The sequence below is a fragment of the Cygnus olor genome, chromosome 1 (genome assembly GCF_009769625.2).
Source record: "Cygnus olor isolate bCygOlo1 chromosome 1, bCygOlo1.pri.v2, whole genome shotgun sequence".
Taxonomy (NCBI): domain Eukaryota; kingdom Metazoa; phylum Chordata; class Aves; order Anseriformes; family Anatidae; genus Cygnus; species Cygnus olor.
In genome coordinates, this window is record NC_049169.1 from 66863455 (window position 1) to 66881729 (window position 18275).

At 39.3% G+C, this 18275-nt stretch overlaps 1 protein-coding gene across 36 annotated transcripts in view; it reads left to right on the forward strand.

Moving 5' to 3' along the window:
- The window catches only part of CALD1 (caldesmon 1), a 194219-nt gene that overhangs the window by 35174 nt on the left and 140770 nt on the right, over positions 1 to 18275 (forward strand). For 24 of the 36 annotated variants that reach the window (XM_040563282.1, XM_040563554.1, XM_040563497.1 and 21 more), the window contains one exon: positions 6128 to 6212. The exons of 11 other annotated variants lie outside the window; for them this stretch is intronic. The gene's annotated coding sequence lies outside the window, so the exon portion shown is untranslated. Of the gene's footprint in view, positions 1 to 6127; positions 6213 to 8151; positions 8174 to 18275 lie in introns of those variants that run through there. One more of the 36 variants, XM_040563328.1, reaches the window with a different exon arrangement.

Here is an 18275-nt window from a genome sequence, read left to right on the forward strand (position 1 = left end):
TGGGTGTCACGGTCCTGCTGGCCATGAGGAGACGCTGCCCCATGGGCTTTCCTTGCACTGGGCACCGATGTGAAAAAGGATGGATTAGAGGGCAAGGGAGCATGTCCTGCATGCTCATGTATATGCTTGGCTGCTAGGATCGATCAGGAGCTATGCTTAGGAAAAATGACTCACTGCTGGCTGCCTCACCACAGCGCATGGGAATGAGCTGAGGCCAGAGCGGTCTCAGCCAGAGAGTGTGAACATCCATTAATACATGCTCGTCACTGCACTTGCTGTCATGGCTGCTTGTCTAGCTGTCCTCTTCTGCTCACTCTTGAGCAACAAGTTGTAAGGCTTTGCCATCAGTTTGCTGCCTTATCTTGGGATGTGCTTTTATTCCTAGATGCATGGCTTTTACAGCTTTGTTATGTGTTATACCTCCGTATTGCCGACGTCCTTCAGTCCCACCCAGCTCTCAGCCTGCAGGTGATGTCCTGATGCTATGCTGGGTGCCTGCTGTCAACACAGCATTTGCTAGCATTGAGTATTTGATGCTCAGTGCATTCCCCACTTGCAGGACTGTAATTGTCCTCCTGATGCCTGTTAGACGACCACTGCTTTAGAAACCCAGTGTCTTTTTGAGCAAAGGCTAGATTTCAGCACTGTAGCAAAGTCTGTCTAGGCAAAAAGTTGTTTGGTGTGTATTTTGTTCTAACAACAGCACAGACTGAAACTCTTGAGAATTAAGTTAAACAAATTAGGAGTGAAGTAAAAATTATGTATATTTAATAATGTAGATTGCCAATGGTCAGTTTAAATGTGCAGAGGGCACTGATTAAATCTGAAACTATGTACCAAGGTAGGAATACCTATAGAGACAGAAGTGATAGTATGGGTGAGGGGCTCAGCAAGGTGTGACTGGGTGCTAGAGCAGATGATGCTTTAAATTCCACTTTTCCTTTATAAGCCTGATGACAAACTTGTCAAAAACAGCTTTGCAGATTTAAACAACAAAACCAAACAAAACCTCCCTCCCACAAAACCCTGTCTCTTCAGAATTTTCTTTCCTTTGAGCTATAAATTCACTGCTGATACTGGCTTAGAAATTGGCTGGCTGCGAAATACAGTTGTCCCACAAAAATGTACAGAATCTCTATCTTTGTCTCCTACAAATAAAAACATGAAACAAAAATGTCAGGGGAAAAAATGTGTAAAATAGGACATGACCTTCTGTGGAGTGAGACTTAAAGATTCCTTCAAAAAAGCTATCCTTTTCTTTTTTTTTAAATGCAGATATTTGTTGATGATTGATACTATAATTGATAAAGGCAGTTGGGTTGGTGGGTGGTGGGCGTTCTAACAAAAATGTCTGATCAGAGATTATTACACAGGTTTCTACCTATACATGCAGTGTCAATGCACATATGGTATTTTGTAGATTGACAAGGAAACAACACAACACATATTGCTTTTTCGCCCATTACATAATTGGATATGGCATACTATTATCATTATTGTCCTGTTAACTCAAATTGTCAGAAATTCAGCTTAATTTATGAGCTATGAAAGGGACTAAGAGCTGTACTTCAGGCTAGGTTATGGCTAATTGTGCCTTTTCACATCAGTGATGAAAAATACAGGAGAAGAAAAAATGCTACTTTTCTTGAGGTAACAGGCAAACATGCTTCAGGTCTCTTTAAATGCTGTTGGAGCAGAAATTAAAGGACTTATTTTAATAGGTAAGATAAAAGTGTTAAAGCAAATACATTGTTGTTGCAGGCGGAATTGCTGTTTTGCTATTTTAACGGTGTTCCTTCAAACAGTCATAATATAAATATTGTGAAAAATGACATCTTGAGGAGGATCTTCAAAAGCACATGAGAAAGTGCATAAGCTGCAGCATATTTCACCTTTCTGTCATCATCTGTTTCCAAGCTGGTGATATGAAAGAGTTGGGGATTTGCATCCAAGGATGACTACCCTATTGAGCATTTCAATTTGGTGTTGGAAGATATTTTTTTCATTTGCCTCATTTAAAATGTCTACAGCCTAGGTCCACTTGGGTTATCAGGTCTTTTGACCACAGAAGCTGGATAAAACCAGGCCAGGGAATTCTCAGGGAATGCCTGCAGCTGGAATTGCTTTAAAATAGAGTGATTTAGCACATATATTGCTTTCCTCTGAATCAATGCCATACCTGATGTGGTTTTGATGACTTGCTTGGCTGCTGTTCATGCTGCCTGCCTCTGTAGCCCTGGACAAGGGTTCCAAGGATATTCAGAAATTTAAGTTTGTTTTCTACATTCAAATGCTTATGCCATAATGGGGGAGTTGTCTTCAGCGTTTTGGCCAAACAAAAATTCAAATTTTTCCTTATCTGGGTTATAGAAAAGAAGACTAATCCCCTCCTAAGAGAGAGAAACTAGGTAGTTCTTGGTGCCATCGTTTTTGTTTGCTATTGCAGGATCTATCATTTAAGTTTTCCTTCCCATGTTTAAAACCACAGAACAAGCCCAGTAGGATTCCCCTGCTTAGAGAGACTCCAGTGCCTCAGCCTACTTTCCAATCAACACGTAGCATCTTAATCCTATTATGTACCAACGTGGGAAGGGGCCAGTCCCTAGGCCGCAGTATTTGTGAAATGGGATGTGTGTGAAGCCCTGCAGCTCTTCTTCTTAAGAGCTCGGGCCTGATTTTGCATGTCCTGTACTCATGCAAGTTGGGTTGTGCTGATATAAAATAAGAATCAGTGTAACAGTAAACGAGATCTCATGTTCATTCATGTCACCCAAATGGCCTAAAAATCATTAAAATGTCATGCTCTAAGTTAATCTGAACAATTTACAGGCACCCTAGGGTTTTAAGGACTAGCTCAGAAGACTATTTATTTTTTTAATTATTTTATAGTGTACCATTTATTTATTTGTGAGGAAGGGAGACTATGCTGGAGAAGCCAGCTTGCATATCATAGTAGTCAAATAAAATTGAAATGGAATGAACTTCTCAAAAATATTAGACTGTGATAGATTGATGCTCTGTGATCTAAGCTGTAATGGCTTTATTTTCTGGAAAATGACCATTTCCTCCTTCCTAGGAAGAACGTAATTTAATCTTGGAAAAGAACAATGGAAAAACAAAGATATAGTTTGCTTATAAAAATATAAATGGTCTGCTTCTGTGTTTGGAATTAGCTATCTCTAACTGTAAAATTATGGAAGAAAGGTAGTACTCATCACATGAAGAGGAAGAGAAAGTTTATATTCTTCTGCTGTTTGGGTTTTGTACCCATTCCTCTATTTCTCCAGCCTGGTAATTTTAGTTTTGTTCATAGTTGGTCAGTATGTAAGTATGTATACTGGTGAGATGGACTATAGGAAAGACTGAAGAAATAGATAGGGAAATCCATTTGTCTCATAGTTTAGCCTTATTTAGGAAAGAAATGCAAGATAATTTTTTGAAGCCCTCTCAGCTTTTCAGTAGGTATGGCATCCAGAGATTGTGTAAATCTAATCAATTTTGTTCATCCTCCAGCAAACTAACTTGTTGATGATGTATCTTGCATTTAATATTTTAGAGGCTATATGGTATGAAGCAGTAAAAGTACATTTACAAGTGGTTAAACTGTTCTTCTGCTTCATATCCTGCCTAGTCATTGGTGGTCACTAATTTGCAAGGTCTTTCAGAGAGATGTTTCATTATTGTTGCTTTTTAGAAGAGAATTCACGTTTTGGTATCTTTGAGGGCACAATACAGATGTTCTGCACTACAAATTCCATCGTAACTAGAAACTAAATTATGTAAAATATGTTAACTTTGTCACTGAGTTTTACTGAGGAATTCTTGAAGATGTGGCATAATGCAACTTTATTATATATATATATATATATTTGCTACTGCATTTTGGACTACAGAACAAAAACCGCCTATGGAAGAAAAATATATACGTGGTCAGGTATATGTATGTGCATGTATATTTTGGCTCTGCCTCAACAAATGTGTGCCTAACTTTAAGTAGGTGAGTAATCTTGTTTGGTTGGTTAGGAGCATGCTTAAGCACCTTGTGAATCTGGGCACTTAAGAATGAGGTGCTGACGTTAACATATCACAGGAAACAAGCCTAAATGAAAGCAATGGAAATTAGATGTTCTTCTGATTAAGACTAATGTCCACCTTTGGAGCTTTATCTCTGAAATATCTCAGCAACCAGGAAGTTCCAGAAGTTAATGCTGCTTAGCTCTGCTATATTGCACCTTCAGATTTCATTTTCCTCATCATATGTAAATGATAGTGCATTTTTGTATTTCATGGCTAGAGTGAACTATGTAAAGCAGGTAATGCAAAAGCTGAATTACTCTTGAAAGAACTGGATCACTTAGGGAAGTTGCATGACTCTTAAGAGCCATGTCAGTCCTTGGATTTTACAAATGACCAGAGTATTTTTGTATTTTATTGGTGCAAAGATGGCTCTAGATTTTTCTCCAGATTAGCAGATTCAACTGCTATTGCTTTTAATAGAAGCTTTACTGAAGCTGAGATAATCCAGAAACCTGGACCTCTGTGATGCTCAGAGAATCTGTATTCCTTTACCTAGCTATGCAGGATTTGGTGCACCACCGAAAGCATGGGGTGCTTCAGCACTTACTGCAATGCTGTCTTAGGAAGGTCCAGAGTAGTTTATTGCAGGAACTGCTGCCTCAGCTGGACGTGGCTGTTATTTTCTGTCTTGGCAGTTCTTGGACCAACAGAAGTGTTTCATTTTTTTTTGGTAAAACAATAAGGGTACAAGTTGTGTTCAGTCATGGTGGAGCACAGTACTGTATTTTTGAGATTTTGATTCCCCCATCCTTCCATCACATGCTATCTTAATAAAACCTCATTTGACAGGCAGTATAGGATTATAAGCAAAGCCCCCCAAATCCTCTAAGATAAGTACAACCCCACAAACCCCCTGTTTATGGATTAAGAAGAACAGTGCAAAAATACGCACCATCACTGAAAGAAGCATCATATAATTTTCAAGGTGGTCTTGCAGAGCTTAGTCAAATCTCCTGCTCAAGCTGGTTAATCTAATACTCTTGAACACATATGCTGATTGTGTTGATTAAGTGGAGAAGAAAGGTAAACTCTGTATTTGTCTAATTAAAGGTTGCTTGTGAAGCCAGCTCATTTTTAAGATATCTTTCTTCACTAGAAAAATAAAGGTGCTTTGGACCTTAAGATACCAGCCTTTTGTCTTTTGTGTGTACAGACATTTGAAGTTTGTCTTTTTGCCACCATTATGGATGAAAGAGAACAGGAGCCCCTAGCGCCCCTGAGCAGTTTTCCAGCTGGTTTGCCTCATTCCACGTGGGATTTCCAAGTCTATTCCCCAAGCAACTCCCTCCAGTCCTCCTGCTGAGGCATCTCTCAGAGGCAATTTCCAGTCTTAACCACACACAGCCCAAACTGTTATCATTTATCCTGGCTATTAATTGGAGGTGGTTGTTCTATTGCTTTAACAGTCACAAAGTGGCTAAGTACCTGTAAAGACAAACAAGCTGCCACTGAAAACTTTGTAAATGCACTGCAGTGGCTATGCGGAAAAAGCCAAACATTTTTGCATCTTTGACTGGAGGCAGCCAGCAATCAAGGAACCATGCTGATCTACAGCCAAAACAAACAGGGAATTCCCTCAGATATTTTTAATAAAATGAATCATGAGGGAATAATCAGGTTTGGATCCATATTAATCGCTGCAGTTCAGCTATTAAAATTCTCAGGTTTGATACTGATGCTTCCCAAGGTGTTCTCAGGGTTGCATTCCGTTGCGGTTGGGTTACAGTCATGGGAGCATGGATCAGGTGCATGGAGTAGCTTTCCCTGCAGGTGGAAGCCACTCTTTTCCCTTAATTGGACTTCAGATATGCATAATGCGGAATTTGCCAGAACTACCCGTTCTCAGTTGGAATTTCCTTGTTCCACACGGAGGAGTTGCTGGAGAAAATTAAGGAGCTGCAAGCCAGTTTAGTCAGTGGTACAACAGTACCTAGCAACCACAGCAAGGATTAAGATCTGATTTTCTGCTTTCTAAATCATCCTTACTGTAAAACTCTTCTGTCTTTTGTGCACTCTTTGTTCCCATCCATAAACACTTCTGTCTTTCCAGTGCCTGTGGTAATCCTTTGGTTACTCGAAGAATCCCTTGTGAGCTGAAGAGGCAGCATCTTCCAGGCTCAGGGACATCGTAACTGGTGAGATATACTATTAATGTTTATATTGTGTGTTTTTCTTTATTTAGAAAGGTATTTACTGTTCATTTGAGAATTATTATTGTGAGAAGCACTTTAGTTTTAGCTTAGTTTTCATCAAAACTCAAGGTCTGGTGTGGAAATAGACTGTTCTGGGCTCGTTAGTATACTGCTTAATTTAACACACTGGGAAGATACTTTCTGCTAGTCCTTGGTTGAACTGAATGCCAGAAACTGGGTATGTGGGAGTCTTCCACCTGACATTTCCTTTTGATGGTGTTTTGTATGTCAAGGATTGTAGGTATGTGCTTGATAATCTAGACCAGAGAAATTCTTCCACGCTGTGGCTCTTGTGGTCCCTGGACACTACGTGAATTTGGAAAGGAACATTTCTTCCTTTGGCAAGACTAACTGTCATTTGTCTTTGTCATTAAATATATGCATGACCATCTTTTTATGCTCACATCAGTTGTGTACACAGGTAATTATTTCAGCTCAGCAGCTATAATTGTCTTTCTCCTATTGAAAAATTATTAATATGGAGACTATTATGTCATTAAGGTAATATTGCTGAATATGTTAGTAAAGCCAATGACTACATTCTCTGTGTGTCCTGGTTTTAGTTTGATAGGTACATGTAAAATATTTCTGCTTGCCAGGTGGGAGGAGATTTGCCTTTCAAAAGATTGTTGCTTCAATGCTTGATAGGAGTCTTGCTAATAATAAATGTTCTCAGGCTATACTTGTTTTAAAATTGCAGTTTAGTGCAAATTGCTCCAAGTGAGGGAACTCCACTGTTCTGACTACACAGGTGGAAGTTATGTCATATAGCAAATTTTATTACCACACTGATCCGAAAGGATGGGACATTTCTATAAAATAGTAATACAGTGCAGACTTACAGTAGTGATCACTAAGGAAAACAATTAAACAGGATTTAAAACTGAAGTGACGAAGCCAACTTTGATGAAGAATGGACTTGCTTTGAATGGCTAATCTGCCTTATGGTGGAGTTTGCTGAAGACCTCTCTGAAGTGTCAGGACCACTGTCAAGGGCTTGGACGAGGAGTATCACAGGCTTGATCTTGGTTTTTTTTTTGTGAGCATCCTAAGAAGTCACAGTGCTGTACATGGCAGAGCTGATGGCTGTGTCTGCATTTGCTTCTAGTGAGTGAGGAGCAGACAAAGCCTTGCGTTCAAATCATATTGCCCGTCAGTGCCACTTAGTTTTCTAGTCAGCCTTTCGTGATAACTAGAGTTCACCACAGCCCTCTCCCACTGTCTCTCTTTGTCAGAGCCCTGACAGCACACTGAGTTTGTGTGGTCAGCCGTAATGTGCCTGCTCTTCTGAGCTCTGGCTATTGCAGCCTGGGGTGGGAGATGAGGGCAAGGGGAGACGGAGCTAAAACCAGGAGAAACCTATTAATGATAGTTGGACAGTTTTGGATCCCACACATATTTGATTTGCAGGTAGAAGTGTAGAGGCTTCAGTTCCAGGCCTCAGGAATAATTTATCCTTAAGCAGTGGAAAACAACGTATTACGCAGTCGGTGAGCTGCCCCAGTGAAGGCATATAAGCAGAATTATTTTTTGAGGTCATTCACTATGCTGGCTAACAGAGAGCTGCTTAGTTCTGTAAGGATAATGTTTTGGGCAGATTCCCAGCCTTCAAATGCTTGTAGGCAGACTTGTCCATATTTGTGGTATATTTGAGGTCTAGTGTTCCTCCTTTGGGCCATATATTTTAAGAGGAAATGTTAATGGAAGGAAACATTGTTGCAGAGTAACAGTCTTCTCTGAAGCACTTTCCAAAGAAATGTTAAGGTCAAAGGTCTTGTTTTTTCAGGACAAAAGATGTGGATCCTTCTAACACTTATTTAGTTACAAATAATGATGGACAAGGCTCTAAGGATGGATTCCTGGGAGACTGCATCAAGGGTTATTATTCCCTAAGCTGAGCAAAGGTGATGGCTGTCTTTAAAACTGTTGCATCCTATTTGGCACAGAGTTATCATTAAGCAGATAGCAAATAATTGTATTTGATGTATTGTGAATTTTTCATTCCTTTGCTCAGGTGTCTCCTTTTTCTCTTCTTTCCAAAGAAGAACAAAGATGTCTTATTTCAGACAATAAATGGCAGTATGTCCCGAGGGAAATAATTATTCTAAGTGTTTTGATTCTGCAGCCACAGCAGCAATCATGTAGACTATATCCACATTTGACCTATGCAGGTGGTAGGAGAAAGGACAACCTGGTGGAGAGAAGCGCTTAACTGGGGTGCAGGAGGCTCTGCTGTTGAACGACTGACTGGGTATGGGCAAATAACTGCCTTTATCCATTTCTCTCTTCTACTGTCTACAGATAGAAGGGAAGACTATTACTTTTCTTTGAGATCCACTGCTTGAAAAAAAGAAAGTTGCATTACTTACAACTGAGAATGAAATCTGGTAATATCAATGCTACAAAGGAGGTGATTGTTAGCTAGTTTAATTAACAGATTAACTTGCCTCCCATAGTGAAATTCAGCATCTTGCAGTCACAGGCCTTAGAGAGCTCAGCACACAATTTACGCATCACTGAAGAATTAACGTGAAACTGAAGGGATGAATAAGCCTTGCATTGCCTCACTAAAGAGGCTGAAGGGCAGAGTCTTTGTAATGCCTTGACACTTCCAGTCAGTGTCTTAGAGGTGTGCTTATGGACTCATGGGTCTGCTTGGAACCACAGGGCAGTCCTGGTATATGAGGCATCTGCCTTGTTCATACACATTGCCAGGGCAATGATAGATAAATGTGAAATTCAGAAAATTAGAAAATGCACAGCATTAATTCTTAGAGGAGTGCAGTCACTGATTTTCTTTCTAACTTTCTGTATTGGGGAAGAATGGTAATTAAACTGACTGAAAAATGTGTTTGATAGTAAATCCATTAGCTAAGATCTCAAATAGCACAAATAAGTTCTTTTTCGAACATGGATGTGGTTTCGTATAGACATTTTTCTATTACTTACTGTAGAGGAAAAGTCAAAATGAGCCTCTAATAGTTAATTGAATATCATTCCAAAATCTTGTAGTGTAGCATTTTTTCTGCCTATGTAAGACAGTTATCTAGCTTTTTACAAAGTTGTGGCTAACCTCTATAGGATGCTTTAAAGCTTAGGGAACCTAACAAATATCTCATTGTAAACTAGTCAAAACTAACAGTCATTTACTAATTTCAACATTTTTTCTTGAATTTTATTATTTTACATATTGTTTAATCTACATTTTTTTTAACTGAATGCTGTCCACACCTAGAAAAATATAACTAGTACCCCTTCCTTTCAAAAATAATAATAATAAAAAAGCAAATCACAGGGATTGAATGACAGAGTTGCTGCTTCTCTGGTGTTTATTAGCACTATCATATACGCTAAAGTCATTCCAACCAAGGGCATGTGGCAGTACTGGAATTTGATGTACAATCACTTTTTGGGAACAGCCTGTGCCTTGTTAATATAATCCATAAAAGGCTTCCAAACTTCCTGAAACCAGTCCCCTCTGTTTCCAAGTCTGTGTATGATCTCATAGGAAATGATCTGGGAGAGGCTGTCTAACTCTTTTGCATAATCAAGGTGGCATTGTTCTTCTAATGCCTGAAGTGACTCGTTTTGCTGATATAAGCTCAGTGATCCATTTTCCCTTTGTCACCAAATCCCTGTTATCATTCTTCACAATGCTTTCAGAGGTGTGAAAATTTTCAGAGGTGTGTTCACAATGCTTTCAGAGGTGAGAGTGAGAGGACTGAAGTGTGGCTTAATGACATGATCAAAGTCAGTCTTTCATTTGTGTTGTCACCCTTTTTTGTCTCATCTATTAAAAAAAATCCTAAACCTTGCTGCTAAATGAAATTTGACAGAGGGAAATGCAAGAAACACAAGTGGACAAGGTTTATTTTGTGGTGGGCTCAGATGGAAGCAAGTAAGCAATCTGCACCTTGCCAAGTTTCATAAACAGCAGCAGTAGCCAGAAAGAGTTCATATAGAATTGGATGTTGGTAAAGCTCTAATGTGTACATTAGCTGTAAATATAGAAAGTGTATTCTTGCACTGGAGCAAGAATATGTAAACATCCTCTTTCTGGGATGTTTACATAAACACCAGAGTGCCTCATACAGTGCATGTTCTTTTATATCCTTGGGAAACCCAGGATTTCCTTAATATATCTAGCCCGAAAGGGAAGCACTCCAAGGAGCTTCTATCTCCAAAATCCTTGTACGGCAGCTAGCGTTAATCTCCGTTGGCAGGGGACAGAGAGTGAAAGTGTCTGTGTTTTGTTAACTGCGTAGAAGTACAATTATGGTCTAGTTCATGTGAATAGGTAGTAACTGCACCAAAGTGAAATTACGGTGAGGATAAGCAGAGGGCTCTGTGGCACTCTGCTTACTGCAGAGTTGTTAAGTTTGGCACTCGGCTCTGGGATCCAGTCAAAAGTTTTCTTAACCATATTAGGTTATATGGAAATTGGCCAGCAGGCAATAGGCTTTTGATGTACTTATTGTTTGTGCACATATTTCATGGAGTAGAAAGCCACTGTTTTTCTTAAGGATTGCAGGTTTAATAAAGTAAGACAAATTGAACCCTTTAAAATTTGACATTAAATTTTGATAGCAAAAAAAAAAAAAGGGTGTTTCCTAAGACAAAGGAATCACAAGTCCACAAGTTGACATTATTATAAAAGAAATGTGTGGCTCCCTTGTGCTTTTCATCCATTGATCCTGACCTCAATAAAAGCCTAATAGTTAAATATTATGCAGTTATTCAGGTGAAAAACAGGAGTGCAGTGAACCTGACTGGCTAAGGCACAAGCATACCCATTCTTGCTGGCAGACTCGTTAAGGCAGGACAAACAAGTGGATGAGAGACTCTTTAAACTGTTACAAGGTGGTTTGCTCAGGTTTGGCAGACGGAACCTTTTCCATCCTGACGGACTGTCAACAAGGTCCCCTTCTGCACTGTGTCCTGGAGAAAACGAGGAGAAGCAGAAAACACTAAATGCAGAGTTGTTTAGTTCTCTTATCATTGCAAATCATCCAAATAAATGCTGAAATAGGATCCAGCATTTATTTTTGTGATTTTTCTTCAGGATGGTTAGATGAGACAGGATCCACTGGTGAATGCCTTGCTGTGGGACACACTCATGGGCTGGTCCACTTGTGTCTGGGAGAATCCAATCAAAATTGAAGCTTATACCTGGGGCAGCACAAATGCAATGACCCAGACGTATCTGTAATGCCTCAGGGTTAAGGATGTCTGAAATCCCTCCAACTGGGGTTAGCGATTTTATTTGGGAAATTTCAAAACTTGTTTTCAACTAAAAATTTCAAAACAGATTTTTTTTTCAAGAGTTAGCTGTCAAGTTTTGTGTTCTTAAAAGACCAGAGTTTGAGAAGTGGGAGTGTTAGTTAAGGTATTATTAGGTCTACCTCGCAGTCTAGTAGATTTTGCTATTAAAATTATCTTTTGATGAATGTTTTCATGATTTTTAATTTAATACTACTGCATGTAGTTGTTCACTTTTGCTTCACTATAAAATCATTCTCTGTGCTTGCTAATGCTCTTCTAATATGTGTAGACAGTTGTCACGTCCACTTCTCAGGATTTAGTTGGGCAATGCATCCTTAGCTCTTTTTAATTCCTTTCTGTAGGTCAGGCTTACCTAACGTTCTTTATGGCTCTCTTGTCATCTTCCTCTGGATTGTTATCATTCAGGAAATGAGTTCTCCACAGCTGAGTGAGGTATTCCAGGTGTGATCACCACAGAGCTGTTAGGGATATTACCTTTTTGCCCTGTGCAGTTGCCTTTATATTTCCTTTAATATTGCTTGAACTCTTTTTGCTACCACATCATGCTCCAATGTGATGTATACTCTTAAGAACCTGGAACAAACATGTCCAGCTTTAAACCCTTTGAGCTGTTTGCTTTCAAATTTTGATGACACCTTCCAAAGATGCAAAAAGGGCTGGAACGTGCCCTGAGTTTGTAGCTAAAGACAGGCCTATGTTGTCAGGATGCTGGAATCATCCTGTGAGTTCTGACCCTGTTTTCTGCTGATGGTGCGTGATCTTATCAGAGTCATTTAACCTCTTGGCCCCTGTGTCCATATGTGTTGGAAGATAACACTATAGTAGCTGTATTTTGTAAGGCTGCTGTGAGGGTCAGCGTAAGTTGTACATGATCTGGAAAATATATAGAAGTGGAAAAGTGACATATGTGGGTGAGAGGCTGCAGCAAACCACATTGTATGACCTGTAAGCTTGTGTTGTCCAGGCTTGAGGAAACTGAGGAGCACTATCATTAAAAATTGTTTGTGCATAACCATTTTTCACCTTCTTTGCTAAACAAAGAGGGGAACTAAATCAAATGAAGAGGATGAACTTTGTCAAGTGTAGCCCCTGCAAAGTTCAATAGATGACCACTGAGAACACATCTTAATGTGTCCAAATTTGCTTTGTTTTGCCCAGCTGTTGATTTTTATTTTAAGAGACCTGAAGAAGCAAGCATGCAATCAGCTGAAAATCTGAAAATCTTGAAAAAAGAAGCAAGCCTGTCTTTTGTCTAGATGTGTTTGTATCAGTGCAGTATAAATGCAATATTTAAAAAAAAAAAAAAAAAAAGAATAAAAATACAGCAGAGCTAGGAGTGGAGCATGGAGAGAATAAAACATTAATTTTACATATACTTCGAACTCATGTAAATGGTGACACATGACAAATGCTTCTTCTGAACCCAGGCTGGTAATCCACTTCATGGCACAGCATATGGATTTACTGGATTAAAGAAAACTGTGTCAGACCCCGCTGCATGAAGCAGATGCAGCCAGAAGCAGATTTATCCAACTCTCCTCCGCCCATCGTCTCTGTGAAATACAAAGCTGGTGAAGTTTTAACTGCAGAAATATCCAGTTGATGTTAATTTGTGAGTAGCTGGTGTTATTGGTGGTATATACCTTGTGAAGAGCTCTCTGAGTGTTGTAACATACCTGTGAGCCAGGCTGATTCATGGGAAGTCTTTTTAATCAGGAGTGGTAATGTTTATGAGTTGGGAAATCTGCAGTAATGGTCCCTGAGGCGTAAAAATACATCAGTGATTTACAGTTTTACTAAGCTACATTTATATTTGGACGTAAATGTTGTGAGGTGGCTGATGGTAAATGTAATAGGGAAAAAGAGTTTTCTTAGGGATGCTTCAAGTGTATATAGCTGGTTATAATCTGGCAGTTCAAAGATTACAAAACCAGTAGTGTTGAAGTTACTGCCCAGGTGAAGGCTTTTGCTATAGACCACAGCTATAGTTTAGGAGTGAAAGGTGTATGAAAGTTTAGAAAAATGCAAGGAAGATGTGCTAAGGTGCATCTGCTCTTGGGGGACGGAGGAGGTTACAGGTGACTATTCTGCATTTCCCACCACACATCAGATTAGGACAAAAAAGATGGAAATGCACCCCTGGTGCTGAATCCACTCAAAAGAAATAGGGAAGGGATGGAGTCAGAAACACTTTCATTCCCCTTTTCCAATGTTATATCTTGCACATAAAGGAGCTCTGGTTTAGGGCTGCAGTTCAATTCTTGCACAAAACACTTCTATTGGATTTTGGCCTAAGGTGAACTTCCCAAGAAAAGCTACTGTCTAGAAGATATTCCAGCTAAAATCTTCTGAGGGCTATTTGAAAATGTTGGCATTGTTTCATCTGAACTGTGATCCAGCTTTAAATATAAGAGGAACATACGAGGTTCTGACTCAGATGTAAATGCCTTCTCTCTACACTGTCCAGCTTGCAAGTAAAGTGAACAAACAGAAAAACATCCTAATCAAGCAAACCCCTAAATGACCACTTATGAAAATAAAAAAGTTGTATAAAATTTACGTTTGACTAGACTAAGGACATAACCATAGATAGTTATGAGCAGAAGACAGTGTTTCCTCAGCAGGGACAGGAGATTGTGCCTGCGTAACAACACAGAAAGTAGAGATGCACATTGCACTTGCTGAAAGTGTAGCCTGTATTTGGCTGGGTCTGAACATCATTTGCAGAAATCCTTCCTGCCATAGTACTGTTGTTGTCAGTCTCACAACTAGCTCAATTGTTTAGAAGAGATCTGGGTTTGGAGCCTGGTCACCACAAAGGTCTTCCAGTGCTGACTTAGTAAACCCCACGGTCGCCTAAGTATTAAGTTGAGCTACCCAGTTATAGGCAAAAGACAGTTTTGCTTTAAACTAAGAGGGTCTTGGACCCTTACATCCAGCTCTTTTTAATGTCAGGTGATTTATGCTAAGGGATTCACCTGTATGAAGTGAAAATGCCTGTGACAGCAGTAAGGTGAGGTGGATGGGCCCACACGGAATTCAGGTCTGTTCTAAGCCCGCACACAAGTCTAGATGAGCTGGCCACAGCGTGGACCCAAACTTCAAAGGCTTCAATGAATTTCAAAATAAAGCAGCAGGAGATTTTGGGGTTTTGTTTTCCTAGAGGTGAGCCAGCACTATGAAGCTGAGATCTGAGCGTGTTCTGGATCCAACCTCCAATTCTATGTGTATGAAGGCAGCTATTTTGAAGCACTGATCGTTTCTGGCTCACCTATGTTCTTCTTGGGATAGAACTGGGGTGTTGTTTTGGATGTTTTTTTTTTCTGTAAACCTCCTTTCATATGCCTCACTCTGTTATGTAACAGAGTGGACTGAAGAGTTACTACTACTTTGTGTTTTGGGGAAAAGTCTTTCTACTGCTGCATTTTTTCCCCTTTATCTGTTCCAGAATTTTAGTTAATCAAATTCTTGGCAAAATGATTAAGTAGCTTGGATATAAAAGAAGATTTTGTTTTATGACTTAATAAAAAGTGTGGATGTGCCTGTGAAGTTAAGGGTAAGCAGATCTCATGCTCCAGAGTGGAAGCTGAATGCTGAGGGATTTGGAAAAGAATTCACCTGTCTTATCCTGCTTGTTATTGCACAATCTGATCATTGAATCATGGGTTTATCTTCTTCTGAATACCTCATAGCCGCTGTTGGAGTCTGGATACTGAAGTTGGTAGGACAGCAGCCACAATGGTTATCGCTGATGTTATTCTCATGATCCAAATAAAAATAACAGAGCAGAGCTCAATAATAAAAGGAATAGTATAAGTAAATTAAATATGCAGAGAATTTTCAGTGAAAATAGTAGTAGTTAGGGGGAGATTTTCATGGGCAGGAAATAGTCACTCAGTAAATGTCAAAGCTAGTAACTGGCCGTTGTATCTCTTTAAAGTCTCTCTGAATTTTCAGGTTAGGATATTTTTGCTTTAAGGAAAAGAAATGGAGTTAATGGACTTTAAAACTGTACTCTTGGCAAAAATAAATTAAAAAAAAAAAGTCTGCATCTTGAGTTCATTATACTTCTATAGCTATTCCAATCTGGCATTAGGTTGGAGTTTTGTACATTGATTTGATTGTTATCTATGGTTAACGTGGTGTCCATAGTCAGTATTTTGGGTTCTGGTTTTGTTACATGTCATTGATTTTTGATACCTTTTGGCTATGAGGACATACTGACTTGCCAGATGAATCTTTAGGAATCTTTCTCTGCAAGTGCTTCTGTGGATAAGGTAATAACTGTGCACTTCCTTTCCCTTCCTGTGGTCTTTTGATGAACTCCAGCTTACTGCTGTTCTTGTTCAAGACACGCATAGCACTTACACTGAAATTCTGGCAGGTGGTATTGCAAAATACAAATTCTAGGCTAGAGAAAATGTTGGTAAGTAATCCAGTCAATCCTATTAGCCCAAACGAGAGGTTCCTACTTAAATGATTTTTGAGTGGTGTACTCTGTTCTGAAAGTGTCCCATGCAGAGCTTTACGGTTTTCCTCAGTTGACCTGTAATGGTGTTTAATTATCCTTCTCCTCACATAGTTTCTCCTAGTGTCTTAAGTGACAGGGAAACTGCTAGTTTCAAGGTTTAGATTACCCATCTAATTTATGTTATGTTTTGTCCTTCCCTCAGTGGATATGAAGACTTTGTCATTCTCTTCTCCCCTAACATACATGAGGACACTTACCATGTCTTTTAGGCTCAGCACACCCAACCTTTCCAACCTCTCCATGGGGGCTGTGTCACCTAGACCTCTGATAACATTTGTTGTCCTCTTCTGGACCCTCTTCCAATTCCCCAGCTTTCCCAAAGCGATGTACTTGCAGATGGACTCAGGACTCTAGCTGGGAACTGATCAGTCAGTACGCGTTAAAAAGGGAGCATTATTTGTAATTGCTGTGTTTAGAGCCATATGACATTATTTCTCCAGTGAAATACGCTATCAGCCCTGTGTGTTGGGTTTTATTTATCTATTATAAGAACTGAGAACTACTGCCTCGTTTAGTAGTTCACTATCTAGTGTTTGTGAAACCAATTACCAAACTAATATGACTTTTGGAGAGATCTGGCCTGTACATTTAGAATTCTCTAAGCTGAACATTGCCTGTTTTTGCATGTTTTGACACTATTCGATAGTGCCTTTACTCACAGTTCCTATCTTTTATAGGATTTTTTTAAGCAATTAATAGCAAAATATGTATCAATGAAGAATCTTGTTCTTTTTAATAAAATGACTTAGGTTGCAAATATATTCAGGCACGTTATGACCAAGTGGCTTCATGGGAGATGTCAAACTGAAAAACAAAATAGGCTGAAATAGGGAGGCAAGCCCTAGAGCAATGAGGGAAATGCATATGAAATGCTTCAATGAGTTTTTGAAAGTCATTAGGAGAACAGCAATTAGAAAAACACTTCAGGAGAGCAGGATGGATCTGGAGCCAAGTTTCTTTAGCACCTATGGGTGTGCTTCATATTCATTTTTAATATCTGGTTTTATAAATCTTGAGAAGAACGTGGCAACGCTATGACAGAAGAGCAAACATGTTTTGTTGAAAGTGGAGCAAGTCCCGTGGAACGTAACATGTTATTAGAGTAGAAGCCACACTCCTTCCACAGAAGAGAAACAGCTTAAGGCAAGGTACTTGCTCCTCTAATCCTCTTTGTTACTTCACAACTGAAAGACTTTTGGAGTCTTTGAAGTGAATTTAACATAGCAGTGAGGGAATCATCCAGATCTCCTTACACTTGGACTCCTGCAAGCTTCCTAGACACTCAGATGAATGCTAATGGGGAGGACAACCTGTACCTCCCCCCCAAGTATTAATTTAACTTCATGTACATTGGTAGCAAAGCAATTGTCAGTTCCTAACATCCACTTGTCACAGTTTGAATATGCTGAATTCAGTATAGCAACCTTGTAGTGAAAGGTTCATATACGTTCTTTCACCTTCATTTTGAGCCGACTTCTACTTTGTAAAGGAAAGAGGAAATGAAAAAGTGTGTCTGTTATAACTCTGCAGTAGAGCAAAATCTCTGGAAATGAAAGGCTAAATAAATACAGAACTGAACTTTGTATTGTAATGAAAGGTAACGGTGAGAGTTCAAAAAATATCTCTTACTATAATTAAGTCTCTAATCTTTTGAAGAATATGAGTTTTTTACGTTATTTTCCCAGGTGTGAGTGTCCAGCCAGCGTATCCATGGTGAACTCTGTCATAGACAGGGAGCTCTGTGTGGGTCAAGCTGAATGTGAATGTGGTCAATGTGCTGAGAATAAAAGACTTGCTAAAGGAATTAGCTTTCTTGCATTGGTGGCTGGCTAGCTACTAGTATTCATCTTTACGAATATCAAAGTTCACCTCTTAGGGTAATAACTGATACCCTGCAGACTTTCACTGTGCTAGGAATAGGAAGTAACTGCTGTTTCAAACTTTCCCATGCACCGAATGAGTAAAGACATATGTTTTTAAGCTTACCACCTTGTCTTTCTTTTTGAAAGTGTGCTGAAAGTTTTCTGTCTGACCCCAGAAATACCTTATGCACATTACTGTGGTAGATACATAGACCATTTATGTAGTACGAGCTTTTACAAACTGTTAACTGACGTCCACAGAAACCTGAAATAGGCTTTCAAGTAGGTTTTGGGTCAAGATCTGAATTACAATAAACATATTGGAAACTG